Here is a 22,697-nt window from a genome sequence, read left to right as displayed (position 1 = left end):
GACCCCCGACAGCCCGACACCTCGGCACGGCACCCCGACCCCCGACCCCCGACACCCTGACACCACACCCCGACCCACACCCCGACCCCGACACCCTGACACCCCGACCCCGACACGACATCCCGGCACGACACCCCGACCCCGACACCCCGACACCCTGAGACCACAGCCCGACCCCGACCTCGACCACCAACACCCCGACACCTGACACTCCGACCACCGACACCCTGACACCACACCCACCCTTACCCCTGACCCCCTACACCCTGACACCACACCCCGAACCCGACCCCGACACCCTGACACCCCGACCCGGCACGACACCCCGACCCTGACACCCGGACACCACACCCCGACCCCGACCACTGACCATCGACACCCCCACACCTGACACCCCGACCACTGACACCCCGACCCCGACCCCGACCACCGACACCCCAACCCCGACCCCGACACCCTAAGACCCCAACAATCGACACCCCGACCCCCCACCCCGACCCCGACCCCCGACACCCTGACACCACACCCCGACACCCTGACAGCACACCCCGACCCGACACCCCGACACGCTGACACCCTGATCTACCCCGGACATGATTCTGATACAAAAACATCATATATATTTGTGTTGACCGGGTGTATTTTTATCATGTTCATGATGATGATACACTTAAATTATATACATATTATTATGTTCATGTCATGTATCCAATTTTTTTATGTTGTACTAATTTCGTTTACTTTTTGTCATTGCAGGTGTTGACAGGATGGTGGGCAAGGGTCCAGAGCGCCCCGAGCCTCCTGCGAGCGCTATTATGAGGGTTGGTTCCATTATTGCACCCCAGCCCCTTCGGAGAGCGCTGCTAGATAGTATGCAGACAACTGCGACGGGCGCTTCTACTTCGGCTGGGAGAGGTCGGGGGAGGACGAAGAAGGATGGTAGAGGTGGACATGGCAGCGGGAGAGGTAGGAAGGCTGCTACGCCTTCCCCGCCGCCACCCTCGGTTGATTCACCCGACCACAGGACTGCTCCGTCTGACGTGGACCCGTCTCGGACTCCGGTCCATGAGCCTCCGGTCCCTGATCCCTCGCCCCACCAGACTCGGGTCGCCGATCCTTCGCCCCACATGAGTCCGGTCCTAGAGTCTTCGTCCCAGAAGACTCCGGTCACGAGGTCTTCGTCCCAGAAGACTTCGGTCATGGGGTCTTCGTCCCAGAAGACTTCGGTCATGGGGTCTTCATTCCAGAAGACTCCGGTCCTGCCGTCTTCTTCCCACGAGACTCCGGAGGCTAGTGGCCCAGAGGATGGTAGCGAGGACACCTTTTCAGATGATAGCTACAGCGAGGACGAGCTGGTTGAGAAGGGCAAGAAGGTCTACAAGCGTGGCTGTATGAAGCTCCCGCCCGTGCCGACGACACCCGACCAGAGGTGGTTGATTGCGCCTAAAGGGTTGAAGTAAGTGCATTTACTATATTTTAACCTTTTGCCTTCATTTTCCTTCAAATTAATATCTAATGTGTTGGCCTTGTCATACTGCAGGGGATGGGTATACCCCCATGACCGTGGTGTCCGTAGGCCCAAACATGTCCTTGGCATGCTTTGCCGGCAGCACTTCCTTGGGTGGGTCACGATGCCCGGCGAGGGTGAGGTTCCACAGCTAGCACTGCGCTGGGAGCTGTACTCTGTTGCCCCGACCCCTCTAGGGGAGATGGTCGCCGGTGTCGTGTGCGAGACGGTGGTCGACATTGTGTTCCGTCGGTTTCGGGTAATTTCTCCTTTACAGAATTAAAAATGAACACTACCTAGCTAGTGATTGTACTAATCATTGTTTGTTCTTTGATTGCAGACCTTCTATAGGGTTTCAAATGGAGAATAGGAGGCCGCGGCTATGGTTATCAAAGCCGAGTGCAAGCGCCTACTTCAGAACTTATGGCACGAGGCTCGGGTGCAGGCCGTTCGAGACTACTACGCCTCGCAGGGTATTAGGAGGGCCAATAAGAAGTGTCGCAGCAAGTTTCTGAGTAGGGAGAAGTACTTGGCAATAATTATACCTATTCTTAAGGCCTTGAACTTAGTTTTCTTGATTTGATTCATAGCGCTGAAATTTCTCTTGACTCACTTAGGTGCCCCCGAGATGGTGTGTCGATAAGATGGACTGTTGGGAGGCGTTGGTGGATGTGTGGTGCTCTCCCCAATGGAGGCTCGAACACCAAAGGGCCAAGGATAAGTGCGACCAAATGGAAGGTGTGCCACACCATCAAGGGAGCTCCAACCTGTTTGAGTACGGGGATAACTGGGTTATGTGGTTTGCTACATGATTCATGCAATTTCATTCTTCATGGTAGATTTTCCTTTCCAAAATGACTTAATGCTTAGTTAGTTAAAAAAGGCATAACTACCTTGGATAGTTCATTTATGACATATTTAGCTCTAAAATGACATAATAACATTTAGATAGCTCTATAAAATGACTTAATATGCTTTAGTTAGTTAAAAAATAGCATAACTACCTTGGATAGCTCAATAATGACATAATTAGCATACTTTGGTCAAAAATGGCATAATAATCTTTCTTAGCTCCAAAATGACCTAAACTTAGCTTATTTTCCTCGAAAATGACATAATAACCTTTCTTAGCTCCAAAATGACCTATTTACATAGTAAATACCATTCTTAATGCTAGCTTGATCCCTAATTAACTAATATTTTGTTCCTCTCTCTCAGGCGCAGTACCACAAGAAGCTTGTGCCAACTCTGTTCGACCTCTATGGCATGGCCCATAAGGCCCCGTACAAGAAGGCCAAGGCATTCACGGAGTCTGACCTAGATCATCCAGAGAACTTCACCAACATCTCCTCCCACCACAATCTTGTGAAGTACAGAGACAAGAGGAAGACAAGGAAAGGGGAGGACTTTAACCCGAGCCAGGATCCTTTTGATATAGAGCTAGTGATGATATCTGGTGGCGGGAGGTCCCATGGCTCTCAAGCCATTGGTGATGGACTGATACATTGTCCTAAGACTCTCCCGCAGATCAAGAAGCGCCTGAGTAGCTCTGATCCTGAGATAATGCCTCGTGCACAGCCCGCGGAGCTCGCCATGGCAGTTAGTTATACGAACTCTCTGACCTTTCCTCCATTACATTGTATGTGCGTCTGTCGATGATTACAATGCTAACGAGGAGTGTTGTGTTGCAGGCAGTGGTTGAGAAAGAGAGATTGGAGACCCATGCGCTTTTGGAGGAGGCACAAAGGGAGGCGGCGGAGAGGGAGGAGAAGACGACTAAGTTGTTGGAGGAGGAGAGGAACCGGAACGAGGTGTCTCACCGGGCCCTATACGAGCTCATCGTGGTATGTTTCTTGTGGATAATAGCCCAATCATGCACGTAATGTTCGCATTACTAACTAATATGACTGACTCGTGAGAACCAAATGTGCAGACCATGTGCGAGAAAAACAGTCAGGCCCCTCCGCTGATGCCCCAGATTGCTCCGGCGGGCACGGTGAGTTTGATTTGAATGGTCCTTAGTTACTACTATTCACATTTCAGTTTGCATCATGCTAACGAGACATTATTGGAAATGATCTTTGGTTCAGCATGGCTCCCGACAAGCATCGACCAATCCTTCCGTGTCTGCCAATGCCGAAACCCCGACCGGTCCTTCACCTCCGTCTGCCAATGGCGCAGCCCCGACCATTACTACACCTCTGCGATAACGGTATTTTTCTTCTTCTTTAGCCTATTTAGTCCATTTATGACATAATTTAGCCTATTTAGTCCACAAATGACATAATAAGTTGAACGAAATCAAGGAAGAGGAAGAAAAGAAGAAGAAGAAGACTTCTTCTTCTTCTTCTTCTTCTTCTTTTGTTTCCCATTTTGCATATTTAATTCACTATATGGAAGCTTGCATGGCTGGAGTGCTTGTTTCTCTGTTCTTCTTTTTGTTTTTATCGAAGAATAATGTCGAAGTTGTTATACGGATGCTTGGAACAATGTGTTGGATGAACATTGTGATAGTAGTGTAAGATGTATGGATGAAACTGTGTTTCTTATGTATGTATATATGTTGTCATGGATGGAGCTATGTGTTGGATACATCATATGTTTGCTGTGCCTGTGAAAAAAATATATATGTATATCTGTGTGAAAATTCCAGTGAAATTAAATGGATATAAATGAAAACATGGGATATACCGTCTGCTAGCAGATGGCAAAGAGTACATGTGGCAGCTTCCTGTAGACACTCGGAACACTGGCTGCCTATTTGGTCAGTTATGTCGTCTGCTGGCAGACGACAAAGACCTTTGAATCTTTGCCGTCTGCTGGTGGATGGCATAGCTAGCCACATGGCAGCTTCCCAGTGCTGGCATAACTAAGCTCTTTGCCGCCCGCTGGCGGACGGCAAAGACCTTTGAATCTTTGCCGTCTGCTGGCGGACGGCAAAGAGCGTCGTTAACGCTCTAACGGCTCTGACGCCATCCCACTACCTTCCATTGTCTTTGCCGTCTGCTGGCCTCAAACGACAGATGACACAATCCTTTGCCATCCGTTTCGTCCAAGCGGACGGCAAAGAAGGCCTTTGCTGGCACCTGTTCAGAAGGACAGCTTGCCGTCTGCTGGTGGACGACAAAGATGTTTGCCATCCGAGATCTATGCCTTTGCCATCTGCCATGGCGGACGGTAAAGAAGCTGTTTCCAGTAGTGTCCCCGATAACTTCGACATGAGGATAAGAACAAGGAGAAGAAGAGGATAAAAAAATAAGAAGAGGTAGAAGAAAAAAAAGGAGAGGAAGAAGGAATAGAGGAAAATAAGAAAAAATAAAAATAAAATCAATTTTATCTTCTTCTCCTCTATTCCTTCTTCTTCTCCTCTCTTTTTTTCTTCTATTTTTTCTTCTTCTTCTCCTCTATTTTTTCTTCTTCTTCCTCTTCTTATTTTTTATCGGGAATGAGGTTGTTGGGAACTAGGGTGTAAGAAACTAGGGTAGAGGGTCGAGGGTTGCTGAGGGGTCGAGGGTCGTCGAGGGGTCGAGGGTCGTCTAGGGTTGAGGATCGTCGAGGGGTCAAGGGTCGTCAAGGGTACGTCAAGGGTCGTAGAGGGTTGAGGGTCGTCGAGGGGTCAAGGGTCATCGAGGGTCGAGGATCGATGGGTCAAGGGTCGAGGGTCCTCGAGGGTTGAGGGTCGTCAAGGGGTCAAGGGTCATCGAGGGTCGAGGGTCGAGGGTCTAGGGTCGTCAAGGGTCTAGGGTCATCAAGGGGTCGAGGGTCGAGGATCGCCGAGGTTTGAGGGTCTCCGTTTAACAGGAATGCCCCCATTATGGATGTGCGCAAGTTGATCCATTTTTTTTGATCTCATCCATGGCTACATCATTTGCTGGAAGTAAGGCGTATGACTCTACGAAACTCTTCAAAGTTGTTTTGAAACGGAATTCCGAATAGGATAATTCACTTTTTGGTACAGATTTCAGCAAAGGCCTTCCAAATAGCCATATTGGGAAGGCTCTTGCTAAAATTCGTACCGAAAAGCGAATTATCCTATTTGAGACTCCATTCCAAAACAATTTTGGAGAGCTTTGTACCGTTATGCGCCTATTACTTTTGGCAAATGATGAAGCAATGGTTTTCTTGAGATCAGGAAAAATATGGACCATCTTCTGCACATCCAGAATGGCGCCATCCTGTTAAATCCCTTAAGGGTTAAGAGAATCCAAGCGGTCGAGGATTGGAACTAGCTAGGGTAGGGGGTCAAGGGTCGCCGAGGGGATGAGGGTCGAGAGTCGTTGAGGGTCGAGTATCTCCGAGGGGTATATGTTTTCTACTATTAATATACCCATATCTCATGTTTGTATATTAATTTCCATGTTGTAATATTTGCAGAAACTATGGATCAACAAAGAGACTTCGAACAAGAAGAGATATTGGGGGACATAATCCGCGATGGAGGTGATGTCTTGTTGTTTCTCAACGACCTCAAAGAAGGTCTGGAAGGACAGGAAGTAGGCTACGGTAATCAAACAATGGAGGAGGAAAGTCATGATCATGATGGTGGCTTCGACGACCGTGATGACGACTCCGGTGACCGAACAGAGTTGGGATCGGCTGTTGCAAAGTCCGGCGAGGTATATATATATTAACTAATATTTTGTTCCTCTCTCTCAGGCACAGTACCACAAGAAGCCTGTGCCAACTCTGTTCGACCTCTATGGCATGGCCCATATGGCCCCGTACAAGAAGGCCAAGGCATTCACGGAGTCTGACCTAGATCATCCAGAGAACTTCACCAACATCTCCTCCCACCACAAGCTTGTGAAGTACAAAGACAAGAGGAAGACAAGGAAAGGGGAGGACTTTAACCCGAGCCAGGATCCTTTTGATATAGAGCTGGTGATGATATCTGGTGGCGGGAGGTCCCATGGTTCTCAAGCCATTGGTGATGGACTGATACATTGTCCTAAGACTCTCCCGTAGATCAAGAAGCGCCTGAGTAGCTCTGATCTTGAGATAACGCCTCGTGCACAGCCTGCGGAGCTCGCCGTGGCGGTTAGTTATACGGACTCTCTGACCTTTCCTCCATTACATTGTATGTGCGTTCGTCGATGATTACAATGCAAACGAGGAGTGTTGTGTTGCAGGCAGCTGTTGAGAAAGAGATATTGGAGACCCATGCGCTTTTGGAAGAGGCAAAAAGGGAGGCGGCGGAGAGAGAGGAGAAGACGGCTAAGCAGTTGGAGGAGGAGAGGAACCGGAGCGAGGCGTCTCACCGGGCCCTATACGAGCTCATCGTGGTATGTTTCTAATGCATAATAGCCCAATCATGCACGTAATGTTCGCATTACTAACTAATATGACTGACTCATGAGAACCAAATGTGCAGACCATGTGCGAGAAAAACGGTCAGGCCCCTCCGCTGATGCCCCAGATTGCTCCGGCGGGCACGGTGAGTTCGATTTGAATGGTCCTTAGTTACTACTATTCACATTTCAGTTTGCATCATGCTAACGAGACATTATTGGAAATGATCTTTGGTTCAGCATGGCTCCCGACAAGCATCGACCAATCCTTCCGCGTCTGCCAATGCTGAAACCCCGACCGGTCCTTCCCCTCCGTATGCCAATGGCGCAGCCCCGACCATTACTACACCTCTGTGATAACGGTATTTTTCTTCTTCTTTAGCCTATTTAGTCCATTTATGACATAATTTAGCCTATTTAGTCCACAAATGACATAATAAGATGAACGAAATCAAGGAAGAGGAAGAAAAGAAGGAATAGGAAGAAAAGAAGAAGAAGAAGAAGAAGAACAAGAAGAAGTTTCTTCTTCTTCTTCTTCTTCTTCTTCTTCTTTTGTTTCCCATTTTGCAGATTTAATTCACTATATGGAAGCTTGCATGGCTGGAGTGCTTGTTTCTCTGTTCTTCTTTTTGTTTTTATCAAAGAATAATGTAGAAGTTGTTATATGGATGCATGGAACAATGTGTTGGATGAACATTGTGATAGTAGTGTAAGATGTATGGATGAAACTGTGTTTCTTATGTATCTATATATGTTGTCATGGATGGAGCTATGTGTTGGATGCATCGTATGTCTGTTGTGCCTGTGAAAAAAATATATATGTATATCTGTGTGTGAATTCCAGTGAAATTAAATGGATATAAATGAAAACATGGGATATACCGTCTGCTAGCAGACGGCAAAGAGTACATGTGGAAGCTTCCTGTAGACACTTGGAACACTGGCTGCCTATTTGGTCAGTTATGACGTCTGCTGGCGGATGACAAAGACCTTTGAATCTTTGCCGTCTCCTGGCGGATGGCATAGCTGGCCACGTGGCAGCTTCCCAGTGCTGGCCTAACTGAGCTCTTTGTCGTCCGCTGGCGGACGGCAAAGACCTTTGAATCTTTGCCGTCTGCTGGCGGACGGCAAAGAGCGCCGTTCACGCCCTAACGGCTCTGACGCCACTCCACTGCCTTCCGTTGTCTTTGCCGTCTGCTGGCCTCAGACGACGGACGACACAATCCTTTGCCATCCGTTTCGTCCAAGCGGACGGCAAAGAAGGCCTTTGCTGGCACCTGTTCAGACGGACAGTTTGCCGTCTGCTGGCGGACGACAAAGATGTTTGCCATCCGGGATCTGTGCCTTTGCCGTCTGCCATAGAGGACGGTAAAGAAGCTGTTTCCAGTATTGTCCCCGATAACTTTGACATGAATATAAGAACAAGGAGAAGAAGAGGAGAAAAAAATAAGAAGAGGTAGAAGAAGAAAAAAAAGGAGAAAAAGATGGAATAGAGGAAAATAAGAAAAAAACAATTTTTTCTTCTTCTCCTCTATTCCTTCTTCTTCTCCTCTTTTTTTTTCTTCTATTTTTTCTTCTTCTTCTCCTCTATTTTTTCTTCTTCCTCCTCTTCTTATTTTTTATCAGGAACGAGGGTGTCGGGAACTAGGGTGTCAGAAACTAGGGTAGAGGGTCAAGGGTCGCTGAGGGAGTCCCGGACTAGGGGGTGTCCGGGTAGCCGAATTACCATCATCGGCCGGACTCCAAGACTATGAAGATACAAGATTGAAGACTTCGTCCCGTGTCCGGATGGGACTTTCCTTGGCGTGGAAGGCAAGCTTGGCGATACGGATATGTAGATCTCCTACCTTGTAACCGACTCTGTGTAACCCTAGCCCTCTCCGGTGTCTATATAAACCGGATGGCTTTAGTCCATAGGACGAACAACAATCATACCATAGGCTAGCTTCTAGGGTTTAGCCTCCTTGATCTCGTGGTAGATCTACTCTTGTAACCCACATCATCAATATTAATCAAGCAGGACGTAGGGTTTTACCTCCATCAAGAGGGCCCGAACCTGGGTAAAAACATCGTGTCCCTCGTCTCCTGTTACCATCCGCCTAGACGCACAGTTCGGGACCCCCTACCCGAGATCCGCCGGTTTTGACACCGACATTGGTGCTTTCATTGAGAGTTCCTCTGTGTCGTCACCGATAGGCTCGATGGCTTCTTCGATCATCAACGACGATGCAGTCCAGGGTGAGACCTTCCTCCCCGGACAGATCTTCGTATTCGGCGGCTTCGCACTGCGGGCCAATTCGCTTGGCCAGCTGGAGCAGATCGAAGGCTACGCCCCTGGCCGTCAGGTCAGATTTGGAAGTTTGAACTTCACGGCTGACATCCGCGGGGACTTGATCCTCGACGGATTCGAGCCACAGCCGAGCGTGCCGTACTGTCATGATGGGCATGATTTAGCTCTGCAGCCGGACAGTACCCTGGAGGCCGCACTCGAAACCACTCCGATCTTCAATTCGGAGCCAGCTCCGCAGATCGAGGATGGATGCCTAGACACCGCCTCGGGGGCTGCAACCTCTACGGAGATAGAGCCGAACACCGATCTTGTCCCCATGAAGCTCGTGACTCCGAGGTGCCGGACTCCTTGCCGGACTCCGGACCTCCCGCGCCCCCTCCAGTCGAATCCGATTGGGCGCTGATCATGGAATTCACCGCGGCGGACATCTTTCAGCACTCACCTTTTGGCGACATCTTGAGTTCGCTAAAGTACCTCTCGTTATCAGGAGAGGCCTGGCCGGACTGCGGCCAGGACGGTTGGGATGCGGACGACGAAGAAATTCAGAGCCCACCCACCACCCACTTGGTAGCCACTGTCGACGATCTAACCGACATGCTAGATTACGACTCTGAGGACATCGACGGTATGGACGACGATGCCGGAGACGACCAAGAACCAGCGCCCACCGGGCACTGGAAAGCCACCTCTTCATACGACATATACATGGTGGATATCCCAAAGGATGGGAACGGCGAAGGAATAGCGGAGGATGACCCCTCCAAGAAACAGCCCAAGCGCCGGCGTCAGCGGCGCCGCTCTAAATCCCGCCATAGCAAGAATGAGGATTCCGGCACCGGAGACAATAATACACCGGATAGCGCCGAAGACAACCCACTCCAGCAAGATCCAGCACAGGAGGAGGGGGACGCCAGCCCTCATGAGAGAGCGGCCGAAGAAGAGGTAGAGGACTATATGCCTCCCTCCGGAGACGAGGCAAGCCTCGACGACGACGAATTCGTCGTGCCTGAGGATCCCGTCGAACAGGAGCGTTTCAAACGCAGGCTTATGGCCACGGCAAACAGCCTCAAGAAAAAGCAGCAGCAGCTTAGAGCTGATCAAGATCTGCTAGCCGACAGATGGACCGAAGTCCTCGCGGCCGAAGAGCATGAACTCGAACGCCCCTCCAAAAGCTACCCCAAACGTAAGCTGCTCCCCCGATTAGAGGTGGAGGCATATGATCCCGCTTCACCAGGAGACAATACGGCTGATCGACCACCCCGTGGTCGCGACAGAGAGGCCTCAAGGCCCTTCACTAGACCCGTACCCCGGCATCGCTCGAAAAGCACAAGGCCACAGGGGAACACTCCGGACCTGCGAGACATATTGGAGGATAAGGCAAGACAATCAAGATCGATCTATGGATCACGTGGGCGCCCCACGATACGTGACGATCACCGTCACCCCGGACACAGTAAGTCCGGCCGGGCCGAACACAACAGACAAAGCTCTTTTGAGCTCCGTCGCGATATCGCCCAGTACAGAGGCGCCGCACACCCACTGTGCTTCACAGATGAGGTAATGGATCATCAAATCCCAGAAGGGTTTAAACCCGTCAATATTGAATCTTATGATGGCACAACAGACCCCGCGGTCTGGATCGAGGACTATCTCCTCCACATCCACATGGCCCGCGGAGACGATCTCCACGCCATCAAATATCTCCCACTCAAACTTAAAGGACCAGCCCGGCACTGGCTTAACAGCTTGCCAGCAGAGTCAATCGGGAGTTGGGAGGACCTGGAAGCCGCATTCCTCGATAACTTCCAAGGCACGTACGTGCGACCACCAGATGCAGATGACCTAAGCCACATAATTCAGCAGCCAGACGAATCGGCCAGACAATTCTGGACACGGTTCTTAACCAAGAAAAACCAAATCGTCGACTGTCCGGATGCCGAGGCCCTCGCGGCCTTCAAGCATAACATCCGCGACGAGTGGCTTGCCCGGCACCTGGGACAGGAAAAGCCGAAATCCATGGCAGCCCTTACATCACTCATGACCCGCTTCTGTGCGGGTGAGGACAGCTGGCTAGCACGCAGCAACAACCTCAACAAAAATTCTGGCAGTCCGGATATCAAGGACCGTAGTGGCAGGTCGCGTCGCAACAAAAACAAACGCCGCATTAACGGCGATAACAGTGAGGATACGGCAGTCAATGCCGGATTCAGAGGCTCTAAACCCGGTCAACGGAAAAAGCCATTCAAAAGAACAACTCAGGGTCCGTCCAATTTGGACCGAATTCTCGACCGCTTGTGCCAGATACATGGCACCCCTGAAAAGCCAGCTAACCACACCAATAGGGACTGTTGGGTGTTCAAGCAGGCAGGCAAGTTAATTGCCGAAAACAGCGACAAGGGGCTACATAGCGACGACGAGGAAGAGACCCGACCGCCGAACAATAGAGGACAGAAGGGTTTCCCCCCACAGGTGCGGACGGTGAACATGATATATGCCACGCACATACCCAAAAGGGAGCGGAAGCGTGCACTCAGGGATGTATACGCGATGGAGCCAGTTGCCCCGAAGTTCAATCCATGGTCCTCTTGCCCGATCACCTTTGACCGAAGGGACCACCCCACCAGCATTCGCCATGGTGGGTTCGCCGCATTGGTTCTAGACCCAATCGTCGATGGATTTCATCTCACCAGAGTCCTGATGGACGGCGGTAGCAGCCTAAACCTGCTTTATCAGGACACGGTGCGCAAAATGGGCATAGACCCCTCAAGGATTAAACCTACCAAGACGACCTTTAAAGGCGTCATACCAGGTGTAGAAGCCAATTGTACAGGCTCAGTTACACTGGAAGTGGTCTTCGGATCCCCGGATAACTTCCGAAGCGAGGAGTTAATCTTCGACATAGTCCCGTTCCGCAGCGGCTATCATGCCTTGCTCGGACGTACCGCGTTCGCAAAGTTCAACGCGGTGCCGCACTACGCATACCTCAAGCTCAAGATGCCAGGCCCTAGAGGAGTCATCACGGTCAACGGAAACACTGAACGCTCCCTCCGAACGGAGGAACATACAGCGGCTCTCGCGGCAGAAGTACAAAGCAGCCTTTTAAGGCAATTCTCGAGTCCGGCTGCCAAGCGGCCGGACACAGCTAAGCGTGCCCGGAGTAACCTACAACACGACCACCTGGCACGTTCCGAGCACGCGTAGCAGTGCGGCCCCAACCCCAGCCCCTGTAAAACATTAAGACAGACCCTTCGCGTACTCCATTACGCTCTGAAGATACCATGGGCATGGGGCAAGGGGCTCGACCACGATAAGCCCAGACTGCGGCTCAACCGCACCAGGGGCTCTTAAGTGTGTCGTTTCTTTTCTTTTCCTTTTATTTTTTACCTACAGGACTCCGTTCGTCAGAGGCCCTGTCCGGCAGCAGACATGCCGAACCCACGATGCAACAGCCAGGGAAGGAGAAAGGCTACAACGAAAATCCAGGTGGTCTCCATCATGAGCATTAAATCTGTTTTATGCATTATTCCGTAGCCTACCCCTGGAGGGGGACATGTTAAACAGTCCCATCCCTTGCTTACCGCACCACTTGTATCGTCCTGCACTTACAGCAGTTTTTATTGAATAAAGCAATGCAGCACATTTTTGCTTCCAATTGCATTTCTTTCTTACACATATGTTCATCTATGACATGTTGCATCCGTACGTTTTGGTACGGCTAAATACACCAGGGGCTTATGTTTCCCGCGTTATGGTGTGATAAGTCCGAACACTTTCACAAGTGCGGCACCCCGAACTTATAGCATTATATGCATCGGCTCCGAATCATGTTCTTGGGTCAATAGTTGGGTTTGCCCGGCTCCCATGTTTTGGTACCTTACGTTCCGTTTTATCGGCTAAGGTAGCACTGGGAGAACCACTGCGATTGCGCCCCAGTTGAGCTGGGTTAACGCCTCAGTGGAGAAAGCTAAAACTGACCGTCATGATGAGGCGAGAGCTGGTCGCTGTTCGAGAGGTTCTTTGCGAGTCCCTAAAGACTTATGCCGCTTCGAGCGAGGAGCCGGATTCTGTCCGGCCAAGGCGTGGATAGCGCCCCAAATTCGGCCTTCCGAAAACTAGGGGCTTCGCCGAAATTTAAAATTATAGAATTCTATGGCTAAGTGAGAGTGTTCAAGCATTATAAGTCCGGTTGCCTTGTTCGTTGTGTTGAGCGCCTCCCTCGATGGACCCAAATATGGGAACAAGAGTGCCCAAATTTATCCCGAACACCCCAGCACTCGTGGCATGGGGGCTGAAGCCGACGACTTGCCATCTCTCAGATTTGATAAACAGCCGCACAGAAGGTAATATTTTAAATTAACAAGTGTTGCTTCGCGCATATGAACTTAGTTTTCAGCGCACAGGATAACAAAACGCGAGTCTACTCAAAAACTTCTTCTTTGGAGCACTCACCCGCAATAATGCGGGCGCCCTTCAGCACACTCCTATAATACATCTCGGGCGTGCGATGCTCCTTGCCCTCTGGTGGGGGTCCGTCACAAGCTTCTGGGCATCCATCTTGCCCCAGTGCACCTTTGCGCGGGCAAGGGCCCGACGCGCACCTTCAATACAGGCGGAGTGCTTGATGACTTCAACCCACGGGCACGCATCCACCAGCCGCCGCACCAGGCCGAAGTAGCTCCCAGGCATGGCCTCCTTAGGCCACAGCCGAACTATGAGGCCCTTCATGGCCTGTTCGGCCGCCTTGTGGAGCTCGACCAGCTGCTTCAGCTGGTCGCTAAGGGGCACCGGATGTCCGGCCTTAGCATACTGAGACCAGAAGACCTTCTCCGTTGAGCTCCCCTCCTCGGCCCGGTAGAATGCGGCAGCATCGGACACGCTGCGAGGAAGATCTGCGAACGCTCCTGGAGAGCTCCGAATTCGGGTAAGCGACAGGTAATTAACACTCACATGCTTACTTTGCATGAAAAATGCCTTACCCGCTGCTATTTTCTTCACCGCCTCGATCTCCTGGAGGGCCTTGTAGGCTTCGGCCTTAGCGGCTTTGGCACTCTCAAGAGCCGTTGCAAGCTCAGACTCTCGAGTCTTCGAGTCACGCTCCAGGCTCTCGTGTTTCTTCACGAGATCCTGGAGCTCTTGCTGTACCTCCGCCACCCGCGCCTCCTGTTTCTCTCGCTCGGTGCGCTCCGCAGCCGCATTGCGTTCGGCCGCGGCCACCGCCTCCTTCAGGGTCGCCACCTCGTTAGTGGCCCCTGCAATACCCCAGTTATCCTTGTCATTTTTCTTGCAACCAAATCCTTTTCTGTAAGGTACAATTTTCATAAGGTATTACTCACCTTCTTTTTCCTCGAGCTGCTTCTTGGCATGGCCGAGCTCGTTCTCGGACCGCTCGAGGTTTTCCTTCAAAGTATTGACCTCCGCAGTCAGTGCGGCAGAGGTCAGCAGCACAGCCTGCAATCCCATATTGACATATTTTCATGACTCCTGCGTTTATCTTTCTAAAGATCCTCAGTCCGGCTTTTCTTTCCGAACACCGAACCGAGCATCAGGGGCTACTGTCTATGCGGTACCATTTTACATATATTGAAATTCTTACCTCAAAGCCTGTTAGAAGGCTGCTGCAGGCTTCGGTCAGCCCGCTCTTGGCGAGCTGAACCTTCTGAATCACCGCACTCATAACAGTGCGGTGTTCCTCTTCGATGGAGGCGCTATTGAGCGCCTCCAGCAAATTATCCGGCACCTCCGGTTGGACGGAGGCAGCCGGCGTCGCGGTCTTGCCCTTCTTACGAAGGGGTCGCCCGCCGGACTCCGGAGCCACTATGGGTTCCGGGGCTGAGTCCGGTGCAAAGTCCGGGAGGTTGTCCTGCGACACCTCCGGGGCCCTCTCCTCCTGGTGGGTCCCTTCCTGGGATCCCACCTCGGCATCGTCCGCATCACGGGGGGTGGAGGCAGTCGGAAGAGAATCCATATCCGACGCCCCTAAGGACCCGCTTTACGAAGTGGGGAGATCATCCTTAGGCGGACTGCAGGGTTGTATGCGACATTAGAAAGACATAACGTGGCGGAAAACGAAAACCTTGAAGTTATTCGGGAGTCCGGATACTTACGATCTCGCCAGAGGCTTGGCCCTTGGAGGCCAGTCCTCGTCATCGTCACTGGCATTGGCGGAACAGTCCGGGGGAAGAGTTTTTCCCCTCTTGGACCCTTCGGCCTCCCTTGTTGGGAGGCCTTCCTTTTCTTCCCTCCCCCCGCTGGGGGAGAGGCTTTCTTCTCCTCCTCGCCTTGGTGGGAGGAGTCGGCCTCGGATTCATCGTTCGATAGCACCTGAAAACGGGAACTCTTCCGAGTCCCCGTGGCCTTCTTCTTGGCCTTCTTCTCCGGCACCACGTGGGGTGCCGGAGCCAGCAGCCCCGTTAGACGGGCGTCGGCTGGGTCCTCTGGCAATGGGGCCGGACAGATAGCCTGTGCGGCCTTCTTCAGCCAGTCCTGTCAAAGGAAAGGGAGTTTAGATCCCGCATAGAGTCAAACTATGAATAACAAGCGTCCCGTAAAGGACAATATCACTTACCTCGTCAGCTGGACGCTGCGAGCTGAATCCGCGATCTTCGGTAGCGGATGCGGGAGCCTCGGCGCCCTTGAACAGCACCTTCCAGACCTCTTCATACGTAGTGTCGAAGAGCCCATTCAAAGTCTGGTGCTGCGCCGGATCGAACTCCCACATATTGAAGCCCCGTCGTTGGCACGGGAGAATCTGGCGGATGAGCATGACCTGGACTACGTTGACAAGCTTGAGCTTCTTGTCCACCAGCTTTTGGACGCAGGCTTGGAGTCCGGTCAGCTCCTCCGAATCGCCCCAAATCCGGCCGCTCTCTTTCCAGGAGGTGAGCCGTGTGGGGATGCCGGATCTGAATTCGGGGGCCGCTGCCCATTCGGGATCACGCGGCTCGGTGATGTAGAACCACCCCGATTGCCACCCCTTGATGGTTTCCACAAAGGTGCCCTCCAGCCACGTAACGTGGGACATCCTGCCCACCATGGCGCCTCCGCACTCCGCTTGGCTGCCCTTCACAACCTTCGGCTTGACACTGAAGGTCTTGAGCCACAAGCCGAAGTGGGGCTGGATGCAGAGGAAGGCCTCGCACACGACGATAAACGCCGAGATGTTGAGAATAAAATTCGGGGCCAGATCATGGAAATCTAGGCCGTAGTAGAACATGAGCCCCCGGACAAAGGGATGAAGTGGGAAGCCCAGTCCGCGGAGGAAATGGGGAAGGAATACTACCCTCTCATGGGGCCTGGGGGTGGGGATGAGCTCTCCCTCGTCGGGGAGCCGATGCGCGATGTCGCTGGACAAGTATCCGGCGCTGCGCAGCTTCTGGATATGCCCCTCCGTGACGGAGGAGGCCATCCACTTGCCTCCCGCTCCGGACATATTTGGAGAAGGTTGAGGTGAGATGTGCGGGCTTGGGCGCTAGAGCTCGAGTTCGCAGAGATGGATAAGCCAAGGAGGAAGAAGGCGCAGGTAAAAAGGTTGGATCTTTATCCCCTTATATGGGCGGACAGAAACACGCGTCCCCACCGGCCTGGTAAAACTCGCTTATCTCCCAAGCGTCACAATCAATGGCGCGGTTGGGTTACCCACGTCCGTATTGATGGGAATCCCGGAATAAGGGGAACACGATCTCTGCTTCGACAAGACGTGCCAAGGAAACCGCCTCGCTAAACGCGCTGAGGTGGAACAATAAAAACAATTCGAGTAAAGGCTTGGAAGTGGTGTGACGTTACGCCACAGAATACGTCAGCAGATTGATCTTGTGTAATATTATTCTCTCTACGGTAGTATGTGGAATTTATTTTTGCAGAGCCGGACACTATCCTGGTGTTCACAATCTTCTATAAATTATTCGTAGGAGGAACCCGCCTTGCAATGCCGAAGACAATATGCGCGTCGGACTCGTCGTCATTGAAGCCTGGTTCAGGGGCTACTGAGGGAGTCCCGGACTAGGGGGTGTCCGGATAGCCGAACTACCATCATCGGCCGGACTCCAAGACTATGAAGATACAAGATTGAAGACTTCGTCCCGTGTCCGGATGGGACTTTCTTTGGCGTGGAAGGCAAGCTTGGCGATACGCATATGTAGATCTCCTACCTTTGTAACCGACTCTGTGTAACCCTAGCCCTCTCCGGTGTCTATATAAACCGGATGGCCTTAGTCCATAGGACGAACGATAATCATACCATAGGCTAGCTTCTAGGGTTTAGCCTCCTTGATCTCGTGGTAGATCTACTCTTGTAACCCACATCATCAATATTAATCAAGCAGGACGTAGGGTTTTACCTCCATCGAGAGGGCCCGAACCTGGGGAAAAACATCGTGTCCCTCGTCTCCTGTTACCATCCGCCTAGACGCACAGTTCGGGACCCCCTACCCGAGATCCGCCGGTTTTGACACCGACAGTCGCTGAGGGGTCGAGGGTCGTCGAGGGGTCGAGGGTCGTCTAGGGTCGAGGATCGTCGAGGGGTCAAGGGTCGTCGAGGGTACGTCGAGGGTCATAGAGGGTCGAGGGTCGTCGTGGGGTCAAGGGTCGTCGAGGGTCGTCGAGGGTCGAGGATCGTGGGGTCGAGGGTCGAGGGTCGTCGAGGGTTGAGGGTCGTCAAGGGGTCGAGGGTCGTCAAGGGTCGAGGGTCGTCAAGGGTCGAGGGTCGTCGAGAGTCGAGGGTTGAGGGTCTAGGGTCGTCAAGGGTCTAGGGTCGTCGAGGGGTCGAGGGTCGAGGATCGCCGAGGTTTGAGGGTCTCTATTTAACAGGAATGCCCCCATTATGGATGTGCACAAGTTGATCCATTTTTTCTGATCTCATCCATGGCTACATCATTTGCTCGAAGTAAGGCGTATGACTCTACGAAACTCTTCAAAGTTTTTTTGAAACAGAATTCCGAATAGGATGATTCGCATTTTGGTACGGATTTCAGCAAAGCCCTTCCAAATAGCTATATTCGGAAGGCTCTTGCTAAACTTCATACCAATAAGCGAATTATCCTATTCGGGACTCCATTCCAAAACAATTTTGGAGAGCTTTGTACCGTTATGCGCCTGTTACTTTCGGCAAATGATGAAGCAATGGTTTTCTTGAGATCAGGAAAAATATGGACCATCTTCTGCACATCCAGAATGGCGCCATCTTGTTAAATCCCTTAAAGGTTAAGAGAATCCAAGCGGTCGAGGATTGGAACTAGCTAGGGGAGGGGGTCAAGGGTCGCCGAGGGGATGAGGATCGAGAGTCGTCGAGGGTCGAGGATCTCCGATGGGTATATGTTTTCCACTATTAATATACCCATATCTCATGTTTGTATATTAATTTCCATGTTGTAATATTTGCAGAAACTATGGATCAACAAAGAGACTTCGAACAAGAAGAGATATTGGGGACATAATCCACGATGGAGGTGATGTCTTGTTGTTTCTCAACGACCTCAAAGAAGGTCTGGAAGGAGAGGAAGCAGGCTACGGTGATCAAACAATGGAGGAGGAAAGTCATGATCATGATGGTGGCTCCAACGACCGTGATGACGACTCCGGTGACCGAACAGAGTTGGGATCGACTCATGTTTGTATATTAATTAAGCCTATGCTGACTAGCTAATTGATGCATTAATTGTTTTGGTATGTACATATATTAACTCTTATTTCTTCTTTTATAGCCCTCCGGATCGAGCAAAACTTCGGTAACGGGATGAGGCCCGAAGAAAAAGTTGCGCTCGGATGAAAGGTTCACAATCATAGAAATCGCGCATGATGGCCAATCGATTAAACCCCTCCGGACCAAGGAAGCATTTTATGATCAGTGTGGGGTTCTTGTTAGGGACATGATCCCGATCAGCATCCAGCAATGGTATAAGCCTAAGAAGGAAGACCTTCAAGTTTCTTTTGTCAAAGATAGACAGAAAGATGATCTTTGGACTGCGCTGAAGGTAAATTTCACCCTACCGACAGAGGAGGATCCGGAGAACCCAGTTATAGAGCCATTGATCAAGGCTCATGCTCTCAAGAAGATGGAAGGTCTATTCAGGAGGTGGAAGAATGAGTTGAAATCAACATATGTCGACAAAAACAAGACTCTAGAATTCACCGACCGATTTGAGAAGATAAGAGATCACTAGCCCGCATTTGTGGCCCACAAGACATCGGAGAAGAGTAAGAAGATGTCAGCGATTAACAAGATAAATGCTGCAGAAGGAGCATCACCATGCACAGGGTCAGGTGGCTCCTCAAAGCCCGGCCGTTGTGGGACAAGGATGAGTAGGACCTGATTGCTAAAGGGGTCGAACCAGAGACATTGCACTAGCCAGACCGTTCAAGGACTTGGTTCTTCGGGGTTGGGGAAACTTTGGACCCTGAAATAGGCAAATGATGTTGGATGGATGAGCAACTTGCAACACCCATCACGAAGCTTCAGAAAGCAATCAAGGAAGCGCAGGAAGGGACGTTCATTCCCGACAGAAAGAACGACAAGCTCACAAAGGCCCTCGGGAATCCTGAGCACCCTGGATGAACACGAGGCACGCCAGGCTCTGTTGTGTGGAAGGTTGAGTTGCCCGACGCAGGCGGTTATAATACCCAAGAGAGGAGGAGGAAAGTGGATCAGAGCACACTGCAGCAGCTTCAGGCAAGGGTACGAAAGCTAGAGAAACGAAAAGCTGTTGAGAACCAGCTGCCGAGTTCCTGCCCAAGCTACCCGAGAAGCTACCCCGCCATCTCAGCGGAGAAGCAGCGTGGCTTCCACTGATCTTGTTCAGCAGCCTGACTTCACGGGTCCTAGCTACCCCGTGGATTTTATCACGGATTCACACCAGTGCCACCTTATGACGCACTGGCTTTAGCTCAAAGTCAAGGCGGCTGTCGGCTCCGTGTTCCCTCCTTCACCCGAAGCAACTTTTCACTACCGTCCAATTCCACAAGGCTATGCTGTTGTGATGGTGGATGAAATAACGTTGGGATTTGAGGAGCTCCAGCTTGAGCAACCTACAGTTGATGGGGAGACTCAGCTGGGTCTTGCTCTGAAGACTCTGTGTGTATGGCGGAAGGAGCACATCAAACTTCTGAACTTCACGCCTCCTGCGAGTCAGCTGGGCACTCCGCCTCCTCCGCCTCCACCTCCTCTGGCGAGTGACCATGGCACTCCGCCTCCTGCTCTGGCGCGTGAGGGCGGCAGTACTCTGCCTCCTTCTTCGCCTGCTCCAGCGCGTCCGAGTAGCCTGCCTCCTCCTTCGCCGCCTCTTAAGCAACAGCGACAGCGGAACACAGACGCCACCGCTCCGGCTCCTCCGGCGCGTCATAGCAGTCTTCCTCCTTCTTCTCCGCCTCATAAGCAATGAAAGAAGACAGCCGCAACCACTCCGGTTGCTCCGGCGTCTAGCAGTACAGCCAGAGGCGGGAGGCAATACAGATTCAGTCCATCGTCTCTCAAGCCTCTAGAGAAGTTACCATACAAGAGGAGCGAGGACGAAAGCCAGAAGATCTGTGAAGGCCAAGTGAGGGACTTCTTTGAATTGGTAAAAGCTAAGAAACATCCACCTCCGGAGGAGAAGATAGATCCGGTGAAAGCGAAGCGCACTTTGAATGCCCTGAAGCGACCATCACCGCCTCCGCCGCAATCCAACTATGACCGCGTTATTGAAAGGACATATAAGGAAGGGGAGCAGTCGGGAAGCACTTGCACATATCAAAGGTTAGCAGAACGAAGAAGTGGGAAAAAATTCCCCAGCTCGGCGAACAAGCGAAGCAATCGTGCCCCCCGCTCAATGTATCTAGCGATATCGTCGCTAATCTTTCGGGGATGCTTCCCGGTACCAATCCTAGAGATTACATGCCCGACGATGCACTTTTTGATACAATGGAGGTGGACACATTCAAATTTAGGCACGGGAAGTCTCTCGTCAAACCTAGTACTCCTCTAACAACGATGATGCGAAGATTCCATGATTGGTACATGGACATCTGTAGGAAGTCTGGGACGGATACTTTGACGCTGGGAGTTAAAGAGGAGCACGCCCTTGTTGGAATTGATCTGTTGTTTGTTCCGTATGAGGAGTTCTTCCAGTTTTTCAATCAAAAGGCCCTCGATAAAACAATCATCACTTGATACTGTCTGTTAATACTACTTCTGTGTAATTAATTAAGTCTCTATATATAGCTCAGCTCTTTCATTGCATGTATATATAATTATCCTCACTATATTATGCAGATTGAAGATCGCTGAATTAAAGAAAAGACAAATAGGTGATATTGGGTTCATTAACACAAATCTCATGGATGAATGGAATGTTAAACATGATGCCAAACAAACCGAGGCCAACTTGCTCGCATCGTTACTTCGAAATCAAAACAAAGATACAATACTCTTTCCTTATGAATATAGGTGAGTGTTACTGTCTTGTGCATATTCGGTTTCAATTATTACTCGAGGTTATATTAATGTAACTGATGAGTTATGCATGCGTGTGCAGCTTTCACTTTATTCTGCTAGAGATTAAGCTTGAGCAGGGACTAGTAACCGTCATAGACTCGAAACGAAAAAATCCCGAGGAGTATGCAACCATGTCTAAAATGCTCGAGAAGTAAGTTCAATCGATCATTATCGCACCATATCGGCAACTTTGTTCATTTCCTGATATCAAGTAATTGTTTTCCTTGTCTGGCAAGGTTTGGAAAAAGTTCGCCGCACAAGCTCCGGGATTGCCGGCGGAGCTGCGATTTAACCACCCGAAAGTAAGTACTACTAACTAGTTCCGCGCATCTCCCATTGATTCTAGCTAGTTTCATCAATACCATTTAGCATGCTTGCTTATCAGTTTGATTGACCTCTATTTCTTCTAAAGTGGTTGTGGCAGAAACCCCGAAATGATTTCTATGGATACTACATTTGCGAGTTCATCCGCCGCACGACCTGTGAGCGGGGCTACTCTAAAAAAACAATATGAAGTGCGTAAGCAATAATATTCACAATTTTATTTTATTACCATCATTTGTGTTGAGTTTCATTCATATATATGTATTGACACCCTTCTTCAAATTAGATGTTCCAGATGCGGAATGAACTCCTACCACAAGATCTCATACGAGCAATTCAAGAGGAATTGGAGGGATTCTTTCTTGACCACGTCATCGACAAAGACAAAGAATATCATGTGGAAGTTGAGTTCAGATGTTAGCGGATTTTGTAAGAGATCTTGTTGATAGATATATATACCCAGTAGCATCAAGATATATATACGAAAACTTGTTGTTCGACCAATCTCTCGGAGAAGGAGAGGTCGATCACTTCTCTCTATATATGTTCATGACGATCTTCTGTACTTAATAGTTTCCTCCATTTGCTTACTAGCTAGCTAACGTGTCGAGTCCTCTCTATACGTATAGTACGTAGCATCGACCAAGCACAGAGATAAGAGAGGACACTTCTCTCTATTAGCTAGATAACATAATATATGAAACCCCTAAATTAACCCTACAAAACCCCAACCCCCCCCCCCTTCAGAAAAAAACAAAAATCCCAGCCCCTGAACTGCTGACGCGTGGAAGCCTTTTGGTCCCGATTGGTGGCACCAACCGGGAC

This window comes from Triticum aestivum, chromosome 4B, assembly GCF_018294505.1.
Source record: "Triticum aestivum cultivar Chinese Spring chromosome 4B, IWGSC CS RefSeq v2.1, whole genome shotgun sequence".
Lineage (NCBI taxonomy): Eukaryota > Viridiplantae > Streptophyta > Magnoliopsida > Poales > Poaceae > Triticum > Triticum aestivum.
Note: the sequence above shows the minus strand (reverse complement) of the source record.